General features: G+C 31.5%; 1 protein-coding gene across 7 annotated transcripts in view; it reads left to right on the forward strand.

Annotated features, from left to right (window-relative positions):
- Sarm (sterile alpha and armadillo motif) overlaps positions 1-26006 on the forward strand; it is a 309482-nt gene that overhangs the window by 39389 nt on the left and 244087 nt on the right. The window contains exon 1 of one of the 7 annotated variants that reach the window (XM_075308452.1): positions 289-303. The exons of the other annotated variants lie outside the window; for them this stretch is intronic. The gene's annotated coding sequence lies outside the window, so the exon portion shown is untranslated. Of the gene's footprint in view, positions 1-288; positions 304-26006 lie in introns of those variants that run through there. 7 annotated transcript variants of the gene reach the window in all.

A 26006-nucleotide genomic window follows, 5' to 3' on the forward strand; every position in this document is an offset into this window, starting at 1 on the left:
GGGGAAGTGATTTTAACAAAAATAAGAAATCCTAGTTTGTCTTCTGTGAATATAGAAAATTCAGTAGATGTGATTGATGCTCCCACCTTGCCCATACTCAAGACCTCTTTAGAGAAGTTACCAAATTCCTTGGATATAGTAACTGGTTCATTGCAGCCTCCTAAATCCCCATTGGGATCATCATATAAAGTTCTGACGTCCACCAAAACGGATTTATTAACACGACAAAAATTAACCTGTAGCGTTGCCACATCACAGATAACCAGAATGAAATTCAATGCGGATGTAAATACAAATGCTGTGGTAAGTCATCTTATGGGATATGATGGGACCTTTACACTTGGAGATCGTTTTGGGAATGTTCACAGAATTAGAATAGTGGACTACTCGGGGGGAAATCGTAGTGTTTCGATATTTAAATTTTTTATACCCTCCACCATAGGATGGGGGTATATTAACTTTGTCATTCCGTTGGTAAGACATCGAAATATTTCTCTAAGACCCCATAAAGTATATATATTCTGGGTCGTGGTGAAATTCTGAGTCGATCTAAGCATGTCCGTCCGTCCGTCTGTTGAAATCACGCTAACTTCCGAACGAAACAAGCTATCGACTTGAAACTTGGCACAAGTAGTTATTATTGATGTAGGTCGGATGGTATTGCAAATGGGCCATATCGGTCCACTTTTCGTATAGCCCCCATATAAAGGGACCCTCAGATTTGGCTTGTGGAGCCTCTATCAGAAGCATATTTCATCCGATCCGGCTGAAATTTGGTACATGGTATTGGTATATGGTCTCTAACAACCATGCGAAAATTGGTCCACATCGGTTCATAATTATATATAGCCCCCATATAAACCGATCCCCAGATTTGGCTTGCAAAGCCTCAAAGAGAAGCAAATTTCATCCGATCTTGCTGAAATTTGGTACATGGTGTTGGTATATGGTCTCTAACAACCGTGCAAAAATTGGTCCACATCGGTCCATAATTATATATAGCCCCCATATAAACCGATCCCCAAGTTTGGCTTGCGGAGCCTCAAAGAGAAGCAAATTTCATCCGATCCGGCTGAAATTTGGTACATGGTGTTGGTATATGGTCTCTAACAACCATGCAAAAATTGGTCCACATCGGTCCATAATTATATATAGCCCCCATATAAACCGATCACCAGATTTGTCCTCCGGAACCTATTGGAGGAGCAAAATTCATCCGATCCGGTTCAAATGTGGAACGTGGTGCTAGTATATGGCTGCTGACAACCATACCAAAATTGGTCCTGATCGGGCTATAGTTATATATAGCCGATCTCCAATCACACAAAAATTGGTCCATATCGGTTCATAATCATGGTTGCCACTCGAGCCAAAAATAATCTACCAAAATTTTATTTCTATAGAAAATTTTGTTAAAATTATTTCTATAGAAAATTTTGTTAAAATTATTTCTATAGAAAATTTTGTTAAAATTTTATTTCTGTAGACAATTTTGTCAAAAATTTATTTCTAAAGAAAATTTTATCAAAATTTTATTTCTATAGAAAATTTTGTTATAATTTTATTTCTATAGAAAATTTTGTTAAAATTTTATTTCTGTAGACAATTTTGTCAAAATTTTATTTCTAAAGAAAATTTTATCAAAATTTTATTTCTATAAATTTTTTGAAAATTTTATTTCTATAGAAAATTTTGTTAAAATTTTATTTCTGTAGAAAATTTTGTCAATATTTTATGTCTATAAAAAATTTTGTCAAACTGAATTATATACGCATTTGATCGATCTTTTTTGATTTAATATATATACGTGGTATACGTATGGATTTACATACAATTGAGAAGACGGTGTTACGAGGTTTAAAACTACCTTGCCATCGGCAAGCGTTACCGCAACTTAAGTAATTCGATTGTGGATGGCAGTGTTTAGAAGATGTTTCTACGCAATCCATGGTGGAGGGTACATAAGCTTCGGCCTGGCCGAACTTACAACCGTATATACTTGTTTTTAATTCTGTTAACTAGAACTATTAAAAAACTATTTGAATTTAAAGCGTTTCTTGGTCGAAAATGGGGTATAATTACGTCGATGTTATAAAAGAACAGGTGGTAAGATTTTAGTCAAGTTAAACATTTTGTGTAGGTCCACAGTCAAGTTAAATATTTTGTGCAGGTACCCAGCAAAAGAAGCGTTGCCAAAAAAAAGTAGTGAAAATTTTATTTTTTTGGATCTGGAAGTGGTGCAGAAGCGATGAATTTAACATGGGACGGATGTCCACCACTTCAACAACCGTTGCACTGAACTTGCATCACTTCTTAAGGTGTGATCCGAATTCAGCGTTTTGTTGTAATATTTTGCCAAATAAATAAGTTTTATATTTTTTTTTTACGATTTTTAATGCATTCTAACGCTCGTCTGAAACGTTTGACCTTAAATATTTTTAAAAATTCGTAATTTTTCTAGAATAAATTTCGCATTTTTGTCGACCAAATTTTAATGACCAGTTCCATTTTACTAATTCTTATTCTGTTTTTAACATATTTGAAACAAGACAAGTATATACAGCAGTAAGTTCGGCCGGACCGAATCTTAAATACCCACCACCATGAATCAAACGAAATAGTTTACTTTGAAAACTCATCGTCGTAGCGGGTTACTTGATAATATATAGCATTTTAGGGGGTTTGATGACAAATCTTCTCCCAAGCAAATCAGTTCAACCGGTACGCTTCCCGAAGAAAAAAATTAAAGATTCTACCTATGAAGACCAGCTCAGATTCTGGATTTTTGAGAACCAATTTTGTTTGAGTTTTAGAGAAATCATAAACACATCGTGTATATGATGAAATAACGCCTTGATTTGAAGTCCTAGAAATAAATTCCTCCCGAGGTCTATATGGGGCCTATACCAAAACATGGACCAATACTCACCACCTCTTAATGTTCCTCAAATACCTCTAGAATTCCACTTTCAAACGAATTGTGTGAAAACTACGAATTCTAGAAGCCCAAGAAGTAAAATCCGGAGATCAGTCTATACACAGAAAAAAATTTCTCGAAAAATTTTCCAATTAAAATCTTAATTGAGTTTTAAAAAATATTCAATTAAAAAATTAATTGATTCAACAAATTTTTTAATTGAAACAAAAATCAATCACACAAATTAATAGTATCAATTAATTTTTTAATTGGATCAATTAATTTTTTAATTGGCTGTCAATTAATTTTTTAATTGATACTATCATTTCTGTGATTGAATACATTTCAATTAAAAAATTAATTGGATCAATTAATTTCGTGATTGAATTTTTGTGTGTATAGTGGCTATACCAAAACATGGACCGATACGGAACATTTTCGACACACCTCTTTATGGTCCTAAAATATCTCTAGATTTTCAATTTGAGGAAAATCGGATAGAAAATACAGTTTCTAGACGCCCAAGAGCCAAAATTGGGAGATCGGTCTATATTAGAGGTCTGCACAATTCCATTTGTAAATGCAGAGTACACGTGTACTTGCTACATGAGTACATCTATTTGAGAGAGTCGCAAAACTATTGGTACACATTTTGATGAACACCAAAAGCCACGAGTAACTTCTTGTTGCTACTCTGATGTCTTCACTACCAACAAACACATATTCTTCTTTCTCTCTTATTGAAGTGTACTCAGAGTGATCACGTCGAGTATGTTGCGAGAACAAAACTTCATAGAGTACTCCATGTACCACGTGCAGTTTCAGAAATACAAAAAAACAGTTACTCTCCATAATATATGTTTTGGTTTGTTATAAAGAACGGCAAACGTTAAGGTAGGTTAAAGTGGCAGCCCGATTAAGATTCAGGCTCACTTAGACTATTCAGTCCATTGTGATAAACGTTAAGGTAAGTGTGTGACATACATAAATATATGAAATATGTGATATACATACATATCTATGATTAATAATAATGGAAAGTTTTGCTTCGCACATAACTGAGAAATACTTGTGGTACCACGTGAAGTGAAGATAATCCATGTTGTACTTTTTCTCAAGTACTTACATTTTTATTGTTCCTTTTTTTCGGAACTCATATTGTTTCGGATAAGTACTTGGTGGTATTTGACAAGCAAGTGTTCTCTTCACTTCACTACTTGCGCTCTGAGAGAAAGACAGTGTATGTACTATATTCGACAGCGAATTGCATACATGTAGTGAAAAGTTATTCGATGCAGACCTCTAGTCTATATGGGGGCTATACCAAAACATGGACCGATACGGACCATTTTCGACACACCTCTTTATACCTCTAGATTTTCACTTTGAGTAAAATCGGATAGAAAATACAGTTTCTAGACGCCCAAGAACCAAAATCGGGAGATCGGTCAATATGGGGGCTATACCAAAACATGGACCGATACGGACCATTTTCGACACACCTCTTTAAGGTCCCCAAATACCTCTAAATTCCCAATTTCAGGCAAATCTGATAGTAAATACATTTTCTAGACGCCCAAGGAGCAAAATCGGGAGATCGGTCTATATGGGGGCTATACCAAAACATGGACCGATACGGACCATTTTCGACACACCTCTTTATACCTCTTTCACTTTGAGTAAAATCGGATAGAAAATACATTTTCTAGACGCCCAAGAAGCAAAATCGGGAGATCGGTCAATATGGGGGCTATACCAAAACATGGACCGATACGGACCATTTTCGACACACCTCTTTATGGTCCTCAAGTACCTCTAGATTTTCAATTTCAGGCTAATTGGACAAAAACTACGTTTTTTATAAGCCCAAAATCCCAAATCGCGAAATCGGTTTATATGGGGACTATATCAAAACTTGGACCGATATAGCCCATCTTCGAACTTGAACTGCCTGCAACCAAAAAACGAATCTGTGCCAAATTTTCGGGACGATAGCGCAATTATTGAAGGCTGTAGCGTGATTACAACAGACAGACGGACATGCTTATATCGTCTTAGAATTTCTCCCTGATCAAGAATATATATACTTTCGATATTTCGATGTGTTACACACGGAATGACAAACTTATTATACCCCCATCACCATTCTATGGTGGTGGATATACAAATTAAAATTACCCATTAAAAATATGATAAAAGCGTTTTATAAATAATTGCATTTAAAAAAATTTCCTGTGTAGTTAAAATAAAGAACATCTTTGGGAAGTGTTTATAAAGTTGTGCCTTTAGCAAATGTTTCCAAAATTTTATTTCTATAAGAAATGTTCTAAAAATGTTATTTCCATAGAAAATTTTCTCAAATTTTTATTTCTATAGAAAATTTTCTCAAAGTTTTATTTCTGTAGAAAATTTTCTTTCCATAGCAAATTTTTCCAAAATTTTATTTCTATAGAAAATTTTCTCAAATTTTTATTTCTATAGCAAATGTTTTCAAAATTGTATTTCTATAAAAATTTTTGTAAAAATTTGATTTCTATAGAAAATTGTGTAAAAATTTTATTTCTGTAGAAAATTCCAAATTTTATTTCTATTGCAAATGTTGTCAAAAATTGTTTAATATAGAAAATTCTCTCAAAATTTTATTTATATAGAAATTTTTGTCAAAATTTTATTTCCATAGAAAATTTTGCCAAAATTTTGTTTCTATAGGACATTTGGTCAAAATTTTATTTCTATAGGAAATTTTTTTCAAAATTTTATTTCTATAGAAAATTTTGTCAAAATTTTATTCTATAGAAAATCTACAAAAAAAATATTTCTATAGAAAATTTTGCCAAAATTTTATTTCTATAGGAAATTTGTTCAAAATTTTATTTCTATAGAAAATTTTGCCAAAATTTTGTTCTATAGGACATTTTGTCAAAATTTTATTTCTATAGAAAATTTTCTCAAATTTTTATTTCTATAGAAAATTTTCTCAAAGTTTTATTTCTGTAGGAAATTTTCTTTCCATAGCAAATTTTCCAAAATTTTATTTCTATAGAAAATTTTCTCAAATTTTTATTTCTATAGAAAATTTTCTCAAATTTTTATTTCTATAGAAAATTTTCAAAAATTTTTATTTCTATAGAAAATTTTCACAACATTTTATTTCTATAGAAAATTTTCCCAAAATTTTATTTATATGGAAAATGTTTTCAAAATTTTATTTCTATAAAAAATTTTGTTAAAATTTGATTTCTATAGAAAATTTTTTAAAAATTTAATTTCTGTAGAAAATTTTGTAAAAATTTTATTTCTGTAGAGTTTAGTCAAGATTTTATTTCTATAGAAAATTTTGTCAAAAATTTATTTATATAGAAAAATTTCTCAAAATTTTATTTATATAGAAACTTTTGTCAAAATTTTATTTCTATAGAAAATTTTGTCAAAATTTTATTTCTATAGAAAATCTAAAAAATAAAAATATTTCTATAGAAAATTTTGCCAAAATTTTATTTCTATAGGAAATTTGGTCAAAATCTTATCTCTATAGAAAATTTTGCCAAAAATTTTGTTTCTATAGAACATTTTGTCAAAGATTTATTTCTATAGAAAATTTTGTTAAAATTTTTTTTTTACTAACGTATCGCAGATCCAATTATACGCGATTATTTGTCATCTCAATACCTTTCATTTAAGTGTCAGCGATGATATAATCGGACATTTATAACTCAAGATATAATTTGTTTAGTGAATTTTTTTTTTCGAATTCAGCAGTTCAAAATACAGGCACATCTCATCAAATGTACATGAAAAAAAAAAATATTTTGTAAACTAGTGCTATTTATGAAATTCTTCCTTCTTGTAAGAATCAAAATAAATTAAATGAAAAAAAAAAAGAAAACCATTGGCGTCAAATCATTACAATATTAAATACAGTGTAGTTCATTCTTATTACTTTTGGGAAGTGTTTCAAAAGAAATCTTCTTTATTTAATTATCAATGAATTTATTTGTACGGTCATTGATATCAATATCACTGTTTAGTTCATAAAATTTTTGAGACATAGAATTTTGAATAAAAAATTCACTAAAATGGGAAAGTATTTTAAAAAACATTTAATAATATTTTAAAAAATTATTAATGTGAAGGAATTTTGTTTTTGTTTGGAGGTTTTAACTAACACATAATAATTTCCCCCTGTTTTGAGTGTCTGTTTTAATTGAAAATAATTTTGACCATCGACTTTTTTTTAATTTTAGAAAAATCTTTTTAAAAATTCGTTCTCATACATATTTTAAATATATTTAATATTCGAAATAAATTTAGTTTTCAAGTGTTAACACTCCATTTGACATTTTCGGCCTTTTCCCATTTGTCAAGTTTCTTTGTTTACATTTTTAATTACGCCCCAAAAGATGATGTTATTGATGAATGTTGATTTTTGCCTACTGTTGCTACTTTTGAACAAAAAAAAAAAACGAAAAAACAAGCGACTGAAATTTGTAGGGGTCTTGTTGTATGTTTTTGTTTTTAACTTTATTGTTTTAAGTAATTATCATTAACATTTACCTTTAAAAGAATGATAAGACTTCAAGACTTGTCGTTTGATTTTGCTTCTGTCATCATAATTTCTATCTTCCTCACGATGATGATGATGACGTTGTTATTGGAGATTATTATGTTGTGAGCTTGTTTTTGGTTTGTTTATATTTTAAGTAGCAACAAAAATGTTGTTATAATGTTTTAATGATTTCATATTGACAATTAAGCTTGATATTGTTTCTCATGAAATTAATTTATAATGAAATTTCATAATCTTTTTTTAAGATTTCTAATCCAAGCATCCACACATATAACAAAAAAAATTGTGTCAAATATATTAACATTGTTATACAAAAATATATGTATGCGAGCTATATATAAATCTGAACCAATTTGGCTGAAGTTTCCCGAGACTCACAAAATATTCGAATCTACGTAACTTGAAGAAGATCGTTGGATAAACATGCCAATTATAACCAGATCGGTGTAAACTATATATGACAGCTATATATAAATCTGAACCGATAAATAGGGATCGTCTTTGAGCCAAAATAAGACCCTATGTCAAATTTCAGGACAATCGGAACTAAACTGCGAGTTGTACTTTGCACACAAAAATACACAAACAAACAGATAGACGGACATCGCTAATTCGACTCAGAATGTAATTCCAAGACGATCAGTATACTAAACGATGGGTCCCAGACTGTTCCATCTTGGCGTTACATACAAATTATACCCTGTACCACAGTAGTGGTGAAGGGTATAACAATGGTGTCCCCCTTTTAATAAAATTATCGAATTATCGAAAAACAAAAAAATTAGATTTTTCTTCCAAAATTACTTTTTTTTTGAAAACCGGTCGAACCTGCCATGTCGGTTATTGGTTTCAAGATAGTTTGTGAAAATAGTCTCACTTTCAAACAATCTCAGCCACGCGTAGGGATTGTAAACACGGTTGCCACAGTTGGTAGAATTCTAACAAAATGGTCGACTTTTTATTATTTGGTAGATTGGTAGAATTCTTGATGTTTTGGTTTAAAAACATTTTTTGACTAAATTTCTACGAAAATAAAAATTTGACAAAATTTTCCATAGAAATAAAATCATAACAAAATTTTCTACAGAAATAAAATTTTGACAAAATTTTCTATAGAAAAAAAAATTCACAAAATTTTCTATAGAAAAAAAATTTGACAAAATTTTCTATAGAAATAAAATTTTGACAAAATTTTTCTATAGAAATAAAATTCTTGAATTCTTGATGTTTTGGTTTAAAAACATTTTTTGACTAAATTTCTATGAAAATAAAAATTTGACAAAATTTTCCATAGAAATAAAATCATAACAAAATTTTCTACAGAAATAAAATTTTGACAAAATTTTCTATAGAAAAAAAATTCACAAAATTTTCTATAGAAAAAAATTTTGACAAAATTTTCTATAGAAATAAAATTTTGACAAAATTTTTCTATAGAAATAAAATCTTGACAACATTTTCTAAAGAAATAAAATTTTGACAAAATTTTCTATAGAAAAATAAAATTCACAAAATTTTCTATAGAAAAAAATTTTGACAAAATTCTCTATAGAAATAAAATTTTGACAAATAAATAAAATAGAAATAAAATTTTTTTAGAAATAAAATTTTGACCAAATTTTCCATAGAAATAAAATTTTATTGTTGTTTTTGATTTCAGCTTAAAACCATGCATTGACTAAACTACAAGTGTAGCTTAACCAACAGAGGAAAAGTATGCTTGTCAAATTTATTTGGGACTGCAAGATGGTTAAATGTACAGTTGTTTCGGAATTACCACATTCCTCATCAGCATCCTCTACTTGCAGCAAACTTACCAACCAATTATCACAATAAATTCGGGTAATTCACTCAACCAAAAGTGAACTACACTTGAACCTTCCGAAAATTTTTGACAAAATTTTCTATAGAAATAAAATTTTGACAACTTTTTCTATAGAAATAAAATTTTGAGAAAATTTTCTACAGAAATAAAATTTTCAATAGAAATAAAATGTTGACAAAATTTTCTGAAGATATAAAATTTTGACAACATTTTCTATTGAAATAAAATGTTGGCAAAATTTTCTATAGAAATAAAATTTTGACTAAATTTTCTATTGAAATAAAATTTTGACAACATTTTCTATAGAAATAAAATTTTGACAAAATTTTCTATAGAAATAAAATTTTGACAAACTTTTCTATAGAAATAAAATTTTGACAAAATTTTCTATAGAAATACAATTTTGACAAAATTTTCTATAGAAATAAAATTTTGACAAAATTTTCTATTGAAATAAAATGTTGACAAAATTTTCTATTGAAATAAAATTTTGACAACATTTTTTATAGAAATAAAATTTTGACAAAATTTTCTATAGAAATAAAATTTTGACAAAATTTTCAATAGAAATAAAATTTTGACAAAATTTTCTATAGAAATAAAATTTTGACAAAATTTTCTATAGAAATAAAATTTTGACAAAGTTTTCTATAGAAATAAAATTTTGACAAAATTTTCTATAGAAATAAAATAAACATGTTGTCAAAATTTTATTTCTATAGAAAATTTTGTCAAAATTTTATTTCTATAGAAAACTTTGTCAAAATATAGAAAACTTTGTCAAAATTAAATTTTGACAAAATTTTCTATAGAAATAAATTTTCGACAAAATTTTCTATAGAAATAAAATTTTGACAAAATTTTCTATAGAAATAAAATTTTCTATAGAAATAAAATTTTGACAAAATTTTCTATAGAAATAAAATTTTGACAAAATTTTCTATAGAAATAAAATTTTGACAACATTTTCTATTGAAATAAAATGTTGACAAAATTTTCTATAGAAATAAAATGTTCTGTAGAAGTAAAATTTTGACAATTTTTTCTATATAAATAAAATTTTGAAAAATTTTTCTATAGAAATAAATTTTTGACAAAATTTTCTATAGAAATAAAATTCGGACAAAATTTTCTATAGAAAATATTTTTCTATAGAAATAAAATTTTTGACAAAATTTTCTATAGAAATAAAATTTTGAAAAAATTTTGTATAGAAATACAATTTTTGACAAAGTTTTCTATAGAAATAAAATTTTGACAAAACTTTCTATCGAAATAAAATTTTGACAAAATTTTCTATAGAAATGAAATTTTGACTAAATTTTCTATAGAAATAAAATTTTGACAACATTTTCTATAGAAATAAAATTTTGACAAAATTTTCTATAGAAATAAAATTTTCACAAAATTTTCTATAGAAAACATTTTTCTATGGGAATAAAATTTTGACAAAATTGTCTATAAAAATAAAATATTGCCAAGACTTTCTATAGAAATAACATTTTCTATAGAATTTTTGTATAGAAATAAAATTTTTGACAAAATTTTCTATAGAAATAAAAATTTGACGAAACTTTTAACTACAAAATTTTGATAAAACACTGCGAAATAAGATTTTTCTATTAGGTAGTTTTTTGGTAAAATTTGGTAGATTATTTTTGGCTCATGGATGTGAAGAAAAGAAGATTGCAGACGATGGTAATTGATTTAAAATTTCATTTGGAAGGAAACTTTTTTTTATGTGTACAATTATGTTTCTACTCTAAGTTTAGGTGTGTATATTAATTTATTAAAATTTTGTTGCTGTAATATAGCACCTGTAAAAAGTTTCAAATTCAAGGCTTTTACGTTGGAATTGTTATTCTCCTTTAAGTTTAAATTCATGATCACAGACTTTTAATTAATAGATTTATTGTAGTTTTTGTTTAGCTATACTATTATTTATTCAGTTATAAACATTCGTTTTTATTAATTATTATTAGAATTCCAAACGCACGACTTTAACAAGATAACGTAAAAACATCCATCGTTTATTGTTTTTGCCTCTAATTTACATATAAAACCGCCGATGCACAGTGCATTGAGTGCCCAAAAATGTCATGTGCTCATGTTTTATTTTTTCAGACTATGATTCATTCTTTCGAATACGAAAATAAATTTCTTCTCTGCTTTAGTCGAAAATTGGGTATACTTACGTTGATAATGTTAAAGCACGAGTGGTTCGATTTCAGTTAAAAATTTGGTGTAGATAGTTTTGGTGTTTTTTATTTTATAACTAAAAAAAAACAATTTAGGCAAATTAAAATGTTTACAATATTTGTAATTTTTCTACCCCAGAAAGGATCACAAAAATTGTCATCTTAGGTCTTTCTTTATTTCTTGCATTATTTTGTATTTTTGATTATAGTGTGCGTGATTTAATAAAAAAGTGATTTTTCATATATTTGTTGAGATTTTTAAAAAAATATTTACTTTTTGGGATGTATTTTTTATAAGAAAAAAAGTCATTTATAAAATGAAATTGTATGACGGAGTTTTGGTTGTGTACTGTATTTATACACTGTTAGAAAAATATGTTTTTCATATGTTCCGATATAAACAAAATGTGTTTCGGGCACAATTTTTAAACATAATATATTTGAGTGCCAACATGTAATGGTCCTAAACTAACACTAAATGTTTGGGACACATATGTTAATATGTTAAAATATATTATGTTTGGGGCATGAATGTTTCATAAAAATAATATGTGTGAATGTAAACATATATAAATTTACAAACATATATATGTTTACAATTTCTGTGAAACAGTTGTATGTTGTATCCGAAAACTGCTTTATGATAAGACCAAAAATTTGATATGTTTATGTCTAAATATTATATAATTTGAATATTAGAATAAGTATTCGGAGTAAAGAGAATAGACATTCGGAAGAGCATAGAGATTTTAAAAAAAAAACAGCATGTGTTTTCGCCTTGAGAGAAGAATTTTATGTATGTGTGGACAAGTGTTTTGTTTATCATTTTGGACACACATTTTGAATTGAATTACAGAAAAAGGTACCAAGAACTAAAAATTTCGTGGAAGTGAAAATTATGTTAGGGAATGAGCACAATCTTTTTTGGGGAAAATTCTTCCAAGCATATAATATTTTTGGGCTCAAAATGCTTCCAAACATATAATATATATAATATGTTCACATAAAACAAACATATTAATGTTTCGGCAGTATCCAATAATATATGTGCTTCCTGCAAAATATGTTTGGAACATATGTTAAAGAAGCGATTTTTTTGAGGGTGTACCAATTTTATTGAGCATATAGAAAATTTTGTCATAATTTTGTTTCTATAGAAAATTTTGTCATCATTTTACTTCAATGGAACATTTTATCAATATTTTATTTCTATAGAAAATTTTGTCAAAATTTTATTTCTGTAGAAAATTTCGTCAACTTTTTATTTCTTTAGGAAATTTTATCAAAATTTTATTTCTATGGAAAATTTGGCAAAATTTTGTTTCTATAGGAAATTTTTTCAAAATTTTATTTTAATTTTGTCAAAAAATTATTTGGAGTAGAATATTTTGTAAGATCTACCAGAACACCAAGAATTCTACAAATCTACCAAATAGTAAAAACCAAATATGGTACCAATTATGGCAACCATGCCTACGAGATCTATTTCTATTTGTATTAATTCATTGTGTGGGATCGAAACACTGTGCGACGTATGCATGTCACACCACTCTTTGTGTCGCATTGATGTCTCATTTTAAACGGTGCTGTGTGGTGGATATTTCAACAACACATCTGTTAATTTTTAAAACAATTTATTAAAGACTATTTGTCTAGTGATGATATTAAATGTTTATCATTTTCATCTGCTTTTATTCGTTTCTGTACCCAGCAAAAAAAGCGTCGCCAAAAAAGTAGTGAAAATGTTCTTTTTGGATCCGGAAGTGGTGCAAAATTGACGCAGAAGCAATGAATTTAACATGGGCTTGTCATAGGACGGAAGTCCTCCATTTCAACAGCCGTTGCACTGAATTTGCATCACTTCTTTAGGTGTGATCCGAATTCAATGTTTTGTATGTAAATTAAAAAATTCTGTGATATTTTGTCAAATAAATAATTTTCATAATTTTTTATAATTTTTAATGGATTGTAACGCTTGTCGGAAACGTTTGACCTGAAATATTTTCAAAAATTCACAATTTTTTCAGATTGGATTTAGCATTTTTTTCGACAAAATTTAAATGATTTTTACCATTTTATGAATTCCTTCTCTGTTTTTAACCTATTTGAAACAAAAAAGGTTAAAATTCCCGTTAAAAGTATGAAAAAAACAAAGTTATAAAAAATTGATTTAAAAGAACTTCCTGGGTAGTTAAAATAAAGAACATCATTGGGAGTGCATCTTGTGGAAGTGCTTTTAAAGTTGTGCTTTTGGAAGAACTTCCAAATTTTTTTGCTGGGTAGGAAATAAATGATTACTAACGAGAGGATTATGATAAGTTCAATATGAAATATGAAATAAATATGGCATATATTTTTTTACACCTTCCACCATAGGAAGAGTCTCTTGGAAGAGCAAATTTCACCCGATCCGTTTGAAATTTGGTATATATACTCCTCTAATAACCATGCAAACATTTGTCCATATCGGTCCATATTTGTATATAGCCCCCACATAAACCGATCACCAAATTTGGAAAAAAATTCGAAGTTCTTCTAAAGGCACAACTTTAAAAGCACTTCCAAATTATTCAATTTAATTACATTTTTATACCCACCGCCATAAAATGGTGATGGGGGTATAATAAGCTTGTCATTCCGTGTGTAACACATCGAAATATCGATTTCCGACTATATAAAGTATATATATTCTTGATCAGGGAGAAATTCTAAGACGATATAACCATGTCCGTCTGTCTGTCTGTTGTAATCACGCTACAGATTTCAATAATGGCGCTATCGTCCTGAAATTTGGCACAGATTCGTTTTTTGCAGGTCAAGTTCGAAGATGGGCTATATCGATACAAGTTTTGATATAGTCCCCATATAAACCGATTTCCCGATTTGGGGTCTTGGGCTTATAAAAACCGTAGTTTTTATCCAATTTTCCTGAAATTGAAAATCTAAAGGTACTTGAGGACCATAAAGAGGTGTGTCGAAAATGGTCCGTATCGGTCCATGTTTAGGTATAGCCCCCATATAGACCGATCTCCCGATTTTGCTTCTTGGGCTTCTAGAAACTGTATTTTCTATCCGATTTGCCTGAAATTGAAAATCTAGAGGTATTTTAGAACCATTAAGAGGTGTGTCGAAAATGGTCCGTATCGGTCCATGGTTGGGTATAGCCCCCATATAGACCGATCTCCCGATTTTGCTTCTTGGGCTTCTAGAAACTGTATTTATTACCCGATTTGCCAGAAATTGGAAATCTAGAGGTATTTTAGGACCATAAAGAAGTGTGTCGAAAATGGTGGCTATTGGTCCATATTTTGGTATAGCCCCCATATAGACCGATCTCCCGATTTTACTTCTTGGGCTTCTAGAATTCGTAGTTTTCACACAATTCGTTTGAAAGTGGAATTCTAGAGATACTTGGTGGCTTAAGAGGTGGTGAGCATTGGTCCATGTTTTGGTATAGCCTCCATATAGACCTAACTCCCAAATTTATTTCTAGGACTTCTGCACGCAAAGAAATAATTCTTTCCTTCCAAACGAAATTTTAGACAAACAAAGTTTGTTTCTCATTTGCTTTTCGCTGTAAGGAAGTGAATTTAGAAGAAATGTATATACTTTTTGTCATAAACGTTTATTTTTTTCCAGGATGTAAAAACAATTTCATAAAGACAAACTCAAAAAAAAAACATTGTTTTCTAATTGCATTTTGCTAATTGCATTTTGCTAATTGCATTTTTCCTCACATCTCTCACATCCACGAGGCTTTTTAGTTCTTAACACCTTTTCCTGTAATACCAACAATGTAGAAGAAATTATACGATTTTATAAGTTTTTAAAATTTTTTTACCTTTCGCTTTGTAAGCCAACACACTAACCACTGATCTATGTAGCTGTTATGGTCATCAATAGATAAATATCCATATAAGTTATATTTATACAGCATAGCTTGCGGCGCCCACGAACTGAATAAACAAAGTTTATTTAACAGAAACAAACATTTAGTTTGGCACCGTGGAGCAGTGGTTGCTACGTCCGACTTGCATGCCAAGGGTCGTGGGTTCGATCCCTGCTTCGACCAAAGTTTTTGTTTTTTTTTTTTACATATATACCAGATATGTTCGGAAGATTCCGAAAAAATGTTCAACATTACATTATACTATATTAAATTTTGAACTGTACAATGTGTCTTATTAAAGACCTAAAGTCAGAAAAGAACAGTGTTTGATATAAACGAAATGGACTGTGTTGTTGTTTCAAAAAAAACTTTTTTTATTGAAAAAATAAAAATTTTGTAACAAACGAATTTTTTTGGTGATAAAAGTTTAAAATTTTCGAAGCAATTCAAAAAACTCTAACAAAAGAAAAACGTTTTCGGTACACGATTTCCAAGCGTTTTTTTTCTTTGCGTGTGGAATCCGGCTGACCACAAATAGCTTAGCCGAATATGGTGTGTGTAGACCCATGTTTTAGTATAGCCTCCACATAGACCGATCTCCAGATTTAACTCCTTGGGCTTCTAGAAACCGTAGTTTTTATCCGATTTGCTCAAAAATGTAATTATACTCAAAAATCTGTATCGCATTTATTTTTACCGATCCAATTGGTAAGGCACCGATTTCTCTTCTTGACTGTACACCCAAAGAAAACACACATTCCTCCGGAATGAAATTTTAGACAAACGAAATTCCCTTTCGTATAAAGTATTTTCGTTTAGAGCAAGTAATCCGAATTTTTGATAAACGATTCAACGTTTGTCTCTAAAATTTGTGTCAAAAGAAAACTTTGCTGGTCTAAAATTTCGTTCCTCAGAAAAGAAAACAATTCTTTCATAGTATAACAGGCGCACTGATCATGAAAATTGCTTGACATCGAAAGTAAAATTTCCAGATTTTACTCAACGTATTCATTTAAATAATGGCGGAAAAACTCTACAGATTAAAGATTTCAAATCAAGGCGTTATTTCATCATATACACGATATGTTTATGATTTCTCTAAAACTCAAACAAAACTGGTTCTCATAAATCCAGAATCTGATCTGGTCTTCATAGTTGAATCTTTAAATTTTTTCTTCGGGAAGCGTACTGGTTGAACTGATTTGCTTGGGAGAAGATTTGTCATCAAACCCCCTAAAATGCTATATATCAAAGTAAACTATTATATTTGATTCATGGTGGTGGGTATTTAAGATTCGGCCCGGCCGAACTTAAAGGGTGATACGGTCAAAATTTGGTCAATATAAACTTGACGTATTTCTTTCAATTTTGCATTTAAAAAACCTGAACACCCCTCATTTTGAAGGTGTGTGTGTAGAATGTTGCTCCTATTTTGATTTTGGAATTCACTGTTCAGTTGTCAAAATGCCGTCCAAGCAAGAAGAGCAGCGTATCAAAATTTTGCTCGCGTATCGCGAAAATCCGAGCTACTCGCACGTAAAGCTGGCAAAATCGCTAAAAGTTGTCAAATCAACCGTTACAAATGTAATTAAAGTGTTTGGGGAACGTTTGTCGACAGCCAGGAAGGATCTGGATCGGGGGGAAATCGAAAACCGGAAGCCGCTGAGACGACAAAGAGAGTTGCCGGTAGTTTCAAGCGAAACCCTAACCTCTCTCTCCGAGATGCCGCAAATAAGCTGGGTGTATCGTCTACAACCGTGCATCGAGCCAAAAAACGAGCCGGACTATCGACTTACAAGAAGGTAGTGACTCCAAATCGCGATGATAAACAAAATATGACGGCCAAAGCGCGATCCCGGAGGCTGTACACGACGATGCCGACTACAAGCAGCTTCCGGGACAGGAGTTTTATACGGCAAAAGGAAGGGGAAAGGTAGCAGATATTTTCAAGCACATAAAACTGTCAAAGTTCGCAAAGAAATATCTGGTTTGGCAAGCCATCTGTACCTGTGGCTTGAAAAGCAGCATTTTCATAGCTTCCGGGACTGTCAACCAAGAAATTTACATGAAAGAGTGTTTGAATAAACGTCTGCTGCCTTTCCTGAAGAAACACGGTTGTTCCGTACTGTTTTGGCCGGATTTGGCATCTTGCCATTACGGTAAAAAGGCCATGGAGTGGTACGCCGCCAACAACGTGCAGGTGGTTCCCAAGGACAAGAACCCTCCCACCACGCCAGAGCTCCGCCCAATTGAGAAATACTGGGCTATTGTCAAGCGGAACCTAAAGAAGACCAAAAAAACTGCTAAGGACGAGCAGCAGTTCAAGGCAAACTGGCTTTCTGCGGCGAAGAAGGTGGATAAGGTGGCTGTACAAAATCTGATGGCAGGTGTCAAGCGTGAGGCCCGGCAATTCGGATTTGGAAAAGCGAAAGCCTAACTGAATATTTTTCCTGAATTTTATACTAATTGAACTTGAAAAAGAAATTTAATTTGATTTTTTAAATAAACGATTTCACCGATTTACACGCGTTTTCCCTTGACCAAATTTTGACCGTATCACCCTTTACTACTGTATATACTTGTTTATAACTCACTTTTTTTATATTTGAACTTTTTTGTTTTTTTTTTTTTTATTTTATGTCAAACGTTTCAGACAAGCATTATTTAGAATGAAATAAAAATCATTAAAAATTATAAGAATTATTTATTTGGGAAAATATCACAAAGTTTTTTAATTTACATTCAAAACACTGAATTCGGATAACATCTTAAGAATTGCTGCAAATTCAGTGCAACGGCAGTTGAAATGGTGGACATCCGTCCTATGACAAGTCCATGTTAAATTAATCTCTTCTGTGCCAATTTCGCAGCACTTCCAGATCCAAAAAGAACCATTTTACTACTTTTGTGGCGACAGTCTTTTTTTGCTCATACACAGAAAAAATTTTCACGAATATTTTTCCGATTAAAATTTTAATTGAGTTTAAAAAAATATTCAATTAAAAAGTTAATTGATTCAACAAATTTTTTAATTGAAACAAAAATTAATAGTATCAATTATTTTTTTAATGGAATCAATTAATTTTTAATTGATACTATCATTTCTGTAATTGAAGACATTTCAATTAAAAAACTAATTGGATCAATTAATTTCGTGATTGAATCAGAAAAAAATGGTGTTTAAAGGAACAAATTTCATATGATGGGATTGAAATCTGGTTCTCTAAAAGTCATACCTATTCACAATTATTTATAGACCCCTCCATAAATTCCAATTGTCATATCGTCCATTACATTCTATCACGATGCAAACGATGTACACACAAAAAAAAATTTTCTGATTCAATCACGAAATTAATTGATCCAATTAAGTTTTTTATTGAAATGTCTTCAATCACGAAAATAGTATCAATCACAGTTTTAATTGGATTAAAAAATTAAATGATTTCATTAGCAAATTTCAATTAATTTTGTAATTGATTCAACAAAAAATTAATTAATGTTAATTGCAAAACTCAATTCATGTCAATTAATGTTTTCATTAAACACATAACAATTTTCAATCACATCCCTAATGGACTTAGTGTTTTTAGTTTGATTAGAAAATTGATTGGTTGAAATAAATTTTTAGTAAAATCAAAACAAAAAAAAATCCGTCACATGTTTTAATCGATTTTGATTAAAAATTTAATAGTATCAATTAAATTTTTAATAAAAATTTTTAAAATTTTCAATCATTGACTTAATTAAATTAATGTTTCTATCTTGATTAAAAAGTTAATTGTATCAATTAATTTATTAATTGAAAAAAATTTCAACTTCAATCAGCTTTTTAATTGGAAATATTTTGGTGATATTTATACCCTGCTCCACACTGTGGAACAGGGTATTATAAGTTAGTGCATATGTTTGCAACACCCAGAAGGAGACGAGATAGACACATGGTGTCTTTGGCAAAAATGCTCAGGGTGGGTTCCTGAGTCGATATAGCGATGTCCGTCTGTCCGTCTGTCCGTGAACACATTTTTGTAATCAAAGTCTAGGTCGCAGTTTTAGTCCAATCGACTTCAAATTTGGCGCAAGTATGTGTTTTGGCTCAGAATAGATCCCTATTGATTTTGGAAGAAATCGGTTCAGATTTAGATATAGCTCCCATATATATATTTCGCCCGATATGGACTTATATGGCCCCAGAAGCCAGAGTTTTACCCTAATTTGCTTAAAATTTTGCACAAGAAGAACAATTAGTACTATAGTCAAGTGTGCCAAATTTATTTAAAATCGGTTCAGATTTAGATATAACTCCCATATATATCTTTCGCCCGATATGGACTAATACGGTCCCAGAAACCATAGTTTTAGCCCAATTTGGTTGAAATTTTGCACAGGGAGTAGAATTAGCATTGTAGCTATGCGTGCCAAATTTGGTTGAAATCGGTTCAGATTTAGATATAGCTCCCATATATATGTTTTTCTGATTTCGACAAAAATGGTCAAAATACCAACATTTTCCTTGTAAAATCGCCACTGCTGAGTCGAAAAGTTGTAAAAATGACTCTAATTTTCCTAAACTTCTAATACATATATATCGAGCGATAAATCATAAATAAATTTTTGCGAAGTTTCCTTTAAATTGCTTCAGATTTAAACGTTTCCCATATTTATACCCTGTGCCACACTGTGGAACAGGGTATTATAAGTTAGTGCATATGTTTGTAACACCCAGAAGGAGACGAGATAGACACATGGTATCTTTGGCAATAATGCTCAGGGTGGGTCCCTGAGTCGATATAACCATGTCCGTCTGTCCGTCTGTCCGTCCGTCTGTCTGTGAACACATTTTTGTGATCAAAGTCTAGGTCGCAATTTAAGTCCAATCGCCTTCAAATTTGGCACATGTTCCTAATTTGGGTCAGAATAGAACCCTATTGATTTTGGAAGAAACCGGTTCAGGTTTAGATATAGCTCCCATATATATCTTTCGCCCGATATGCACTAATATGGACCCAGCAGCCAGAGTTTTATACCGATTTGCTTGAAATTTTGTACAAACATAACACTTAGTCATATAGTCAAGTTTGCGAAATTTGATTGAAATCGGTTCAGATTTAGATATAGCTCCCATATATATCTTTCGCCCGATATGGACTTATATGGCCCCAGAAGCCAGAGTTTTACCCCAATTTGGTTGAAATTTTTCACAGGGAGTAGAATTAGCATTGTAGCTATGCGTGCCAAATTTTGTTGAAATCGGTTCAGATTTAGATATAGCTCCCATATATAGTTTTCGCCCGATTTACACTCATATGACCACAGAGGCAAATTTTTAACTCCGATTTAGTTGAAAGTTTGCACAGGGAGTAGAATTACCATTGTAGCTATGCGTGCCAAATTTGGTTGAAATCGGTTCAGATTTACATATATAGCTTTCGCCCGATTTACACTCATATGACCACAGAGGCCAATTTTTAACTCCGATTTAGGTGAAATTTTACACAGGGAGTAGAATTAGCATTGTTGCTATGCGTGCCAAATTTGGTTGAAATCGGTTCAGATTTAGATATAGCTCCCATATATATGTTTTTCTGATTTCGACAAAAATGGTCAAAATACCAACATTTTCCTTGTAAAATCATCACTGCTTAGTCGAAATGTTGTAAAAATGACTCTAATTTTCCTAAACTTCTAATACATATATATCGAGCGATAAATCATAAATAAAATTTTTTGAAGTTTCTTTAAAATTGCTTCAGATTTAAACGTTTCCCATATTTTTTTACTAACATTGTGTTCCACCCTAGTGCATTAGCCGACTTAAATTTTGAGTCTATAGATTTTGTAGAAGTCTATCAAATTCTGTCCAGATCGAGTGATATTTAAATGTATGTATTTGGGACAAACCTTTATATATAGCCCCCAACACATTTGACGGATGTGATAGGGTATCGAAAATGGTGCAGGGTATAATATAGTCGGCCCCGCCCGACTTTAGACTTTCCTTACTTGTTTTTTAATTTATATAAATATTGCATTATTAATTTTTTTTCTTTGTAAAAATGAATTTTGTTGAGTGTATCACTTAAGGACTTGTTTACATTTTTTTTGGGGTTTTGAAGGGGTTCTTGTCTTAATATTTGGGGGTAAGGTTGAAAAAAAAAATATCACCTGGCAACACTGTATCACACCGTCGATTTGTACCATATCAGCCAGCTTGTCCACCAATACTTTGAATGAATCAAATATTTGATATTTTTCTACTGTGGCCATTACTTTCGCTCAATGATGATTCATCCAAGTCTGAATTGGCTTCATTGGGAATTATATGGAAATTTAGCTCAAATAGACAGACACATACGTTGATTGTGATACATTATGGTGTGAATTATTTTCATAGAGGACTCTAGCTTATTAAGCATCACAGACGTCTTCGAAAGAATTTGTATGAATGGGTTGACATTGTACTTCATGTGAAACCCCTAAAAAGTTGTCAAGTTGTCGGAAGCGGTGCATTCTGGTGAACCTCTTCCGTATGGTTCTGGTGCAATCCAATAGCCTTTGGGTTGTTTTGTGTGCATTATAGGCCACGGCAAGGCACGATTCAGGTTCAGTGGAGTTTAACCAGTACTTGGAAGTGGTTTTATTCCGTAGCAATGCAAACCTCCATACTGTGGATAGGTATTTACAAGGAAAGTCTGAATCGATCCGTCACTATCTAAAGCTCGAGATCCAGTCTTTTGTTATAGAACATCTAGATCCAGACAGCAGAAGATTGTACCGGTGCTGGAACCAGTGAAACATACCCATGTAGGCAAACTAATCTACTTTCATCTGTTTCAAAGATTCTGAAAACTATGGCAAGGTGCAAGAGTACAACCAGGCCGTTGTGTACATACAGAGAAGGCATGTGATCATCCCAAACAGTTTTCAAGAGCAAAATGTTATTTGTGGACGTTGAACATGAAACATGTTTGTCGCAGTCATATTATTTTCTCGACAATTATATTGTATCTGATTTCGGTCGGCCCCATGCATGGTCGCCGATGATTATATTCCTTCTTCCTTCCTATGTAATATAAAGTATTCATTCAGATATTAATGCTAGTCTGTACTTCAGTGTAATTTTTGTGAAATAATTTGTTGCCTGGCATGCGTCCAAATTTCTATATATTCTTCCAGTTTTCTGTTCTCTTAACACGTACGCATTTATGTTCTTTAATCGTCGCGCTTGTAGCAGCTTGTTTTCGTTTTATTTCCAATTCGACCAGTTCAGATTATTTGATGTCCACTCGAAAGTAATAGTAAAATCGGTAATTGGGGTTCTTGATATAAAAAGAGAGTTGTAAATAAGTAACGTAGATGGAATTCTAGTGTGAAAATATGCTCGTTTTCGAGAGCTGTTTCTAGCATTATAGCGTACGTTGGTATGCAATCTGGCATATTGAGTATTCTCTTGACGAAGAATATCTGCAAAGTGTTTGCCAACCAATACTTGCGCCGCGTATGTCTGTACTGATCTGCTTACAGCTAAGAAGAGTTTCCACTTTGCTGGAATAGAGACTTCACGTTTACTAAGGAAATCATTCCATGAGCAGTTTTCATTATTTTTGGCAGCTTGGTTCCCTTTTTGCCACATGTTTGGTGAAGTTTATGGCGAGTGTTAAAGTTACGTCTAAATAACTATATTCTGACATGATTGTTAATTATACCCTCCACCATGGGATGGTGTCATTCCGTTTGTAACACATCCAAATATTGGTCTAAGATCCCATAAAGTATATATATTCTGGGTCGCGTTGAAATCCTGAGTCGATCTAAGCATGTCCGTTCGTCTGTTGAAATCACGCTAACTTCCGAACGAAACAAGCGATCGACTTGAAACTTGGCACAATTAGTTGTTATTGATGTAGGTCGGATGGTATTGCAAATGGGCCATATCGATCCACTTTTACGTATAGCCACCATAAAAGAGAAGCCTATTTCATCCGAAATTTGGTACGTGGTGTTAGTATATGGTCTCTAACAACCATGCAAAAATTTGTCCATATCGGTCCATATTTATATATAGTCCCCATATAACAGGTTGGCTGATAAGTCGCCGGTCTAACAAAGAAAACCCCATTTTTTTTTCAAAATTCGTTTTTATTATTCAACATAGTTCCCTTCAAGAGCGATACAACGATTATAACGACCTTCCAATTTTTTGATACCATTTTGGTAGTACTCCTTCGGTTTTGCCTCAAAAGAGGCCTCAGTTTCGGCGATCATCTGTTCATTGCAGCCAAATTTTTTCCCTGCGAGCATCCTTTGGAGGTCTGAGAACAAGAAAAAGTCGCTGGGGGCCAGATCTGGAGAATACGGTGGGTGGGGAAGCAATTCGAAGACCAATTCATATGAATTTTTGCCATCGTTCTCAATGACTTGCGGCATGGTGCGTGTCTTGGTGGAACAACACTTTTTTCTTCCTCATATGGGGCCGTTTTGCCGTGATTTCGACCTTCAAACGCTCCAATAACGCCATTTAATAGTCACTGTTGATGGTTTTTCCCTTCTCAAGTTAATCGATAAAAATTATTCCATGCGCATCCCAAAAAACAGAGGCCATCACTTTGCCAGCGGACTTTTGAGTCTTTCCACGCTTCGGAGACGGTTCACCGGTCGCTGTCCACTCAGCCGACTGTCGATTGGACTCAGGGGTGTAGTGATGGAGCCATGTTTCATCCATTGTCACATATCGACGGAAAAACGCGGGTGTATTACGAGTTAACAGCTGCACACACCGCTCAGAATCATCAACACGTTGTTGTTTTTGGTCAAATGTGAGCTCGCGCGGCACCCATTTTGCACAGAGCTTCCGCATATCCAAATATTGATGAATGATATGACCAACACGTTCCTTTGATATCTTTAAGGCCTCTGCTATCTCGATCAACTTCATTTTACGGTCATTCAAAATCATTTGGGGATTTTTTTGATGTTTTCGTCGGTAACCACCTCTTTCGGGCGTCCACTGCGTTCACCGTTCACCGTTCTCCGTACTCATTTCACGCCAGTGCTGCCGCTACTACTTCAATCGAAGTATTTAGCTTCATTTTCACAAAATTTACTTCGTCACTCCTTTTTCCAAAAATCTGCTTCACTTTTTGTTCTGCTTCAAATTTTAAAAATTTTCCCCATATTACCCAATTGTTTTTCCTATTCCTTTAATTACGATGAACATAGTAGTTTTAATCATTGAACATATGCAAACCCTATTTTTCATCGCTGGAATGGCTTTGCTTTGTACAAGTGTCAATGCGGGAACTGTCAATAATTTCCATGAAAAATATAAATATATTATTAATTATAAATTCTTTAATATCTTTAGCAAAGGAATACGCTCACCGACGCTATTGTTTTGCTTTCAAAAATGTATGTTACTTCAATTTTATTCAATCTACTCCACTTTTTTCCAAAATCTACTTCACTCAATTTTTTACTAGCGGCAGCACTGTTTCACGCTTGAATTTTGCATACCAATCAATTATTGTTGATTTCCCTGGGGCAGAGTTTTTGCTTCCACCCTATTTTTCCCCTTCAGAAAACAGTATTTTATCAAAACACGAAATTCCTTTTTTTCCATTTTTTTTTAAATAACAAAAGTTGCTTCACAAACTAATTGACTTACAGACGTCAAATCATTTGAAGGTTGGTACTATATAAAAATAATGTGCATTTAATACTAGCGACGCCATCTATGTGTCAGACCGGGGACTTATCAGCCAACCTGTTAAATCAATCCTCAGATTTGAACTCCGGAGCCTCGTGGAAGATCAAAATTCATCCGATCCGGTTGAAATTTAGTACGTCTTGTTAGAATAAGGTCTCCAATAACCATGCAAAAATTGGTCCATATCGGTCCATAATAATATATAGCCCCCATATAAATCGATCCCCAGATTTGACCTCCGGAACCTCTTGGAGGAGCAAAATTCATCCGATTCGGTTGAAAATTGGTAAATGGTGTTAGTATATGGTCTCTAACAACCATGCCAAAATTGGTCCATATCGGTCTATAGTTATATATAGCCGATCCCCAATTTTGTCAAAATTTTATTTCTTTTAAAAATTCTGTCAAAATTTTATTTCTATCGAAAATTTTGTCAAAATTTTATTTCTATAGAAAAATTTGTCAAAATTTTATTTCTATAGAGCATTTTTTCAAAATTTTGTTTCTATAGAAAATTTTGTCAAAATTTTATTTCTAAAGAAAATTTTGTCAAAATTTTATTTCTATCGAAAATTTTGTCAAAACTTTATTTTTATAGAAAATTTTGTCAAAAATGTTTGCGATACAAAATTTTATTTCTATAGAAAATTTTGTCAAAATTTTATTCCTATAGAAAATTTTGTCAAACTGAATTATATATGTATTTAATCGGCATTTTTTGTTTTGTTTAATATATATCCCGTATGGACTAACTTACAATTTGGAAGACGGTGTTAAGAAGTTTTAAGATACCTTGGCATCGGCAAGTGTAACCGCAACCCAAGTAATTCGATTGTGGATGACAGTCTTTAGTAGAAGTTTCTATTCCATACATGGTGGAGGGTACACGGATGAAAAGGACTGT

The sequence above is a fragment of the Haematobia irritans genome, chromosome 4 (assembly GCF_050003625.1).
Source record: "Haematobia irritans isolate KBUSLIRL chromosome 4, ASM5000362v1, whole genome shotgun sequence".
Taxonomy (NCBI): domain Eukaryota; kingdom Metazoa; phylum Arthropoda; class Insecta; order Diptera; family Muscidae; genus Haematobia; species Haematobia irritans.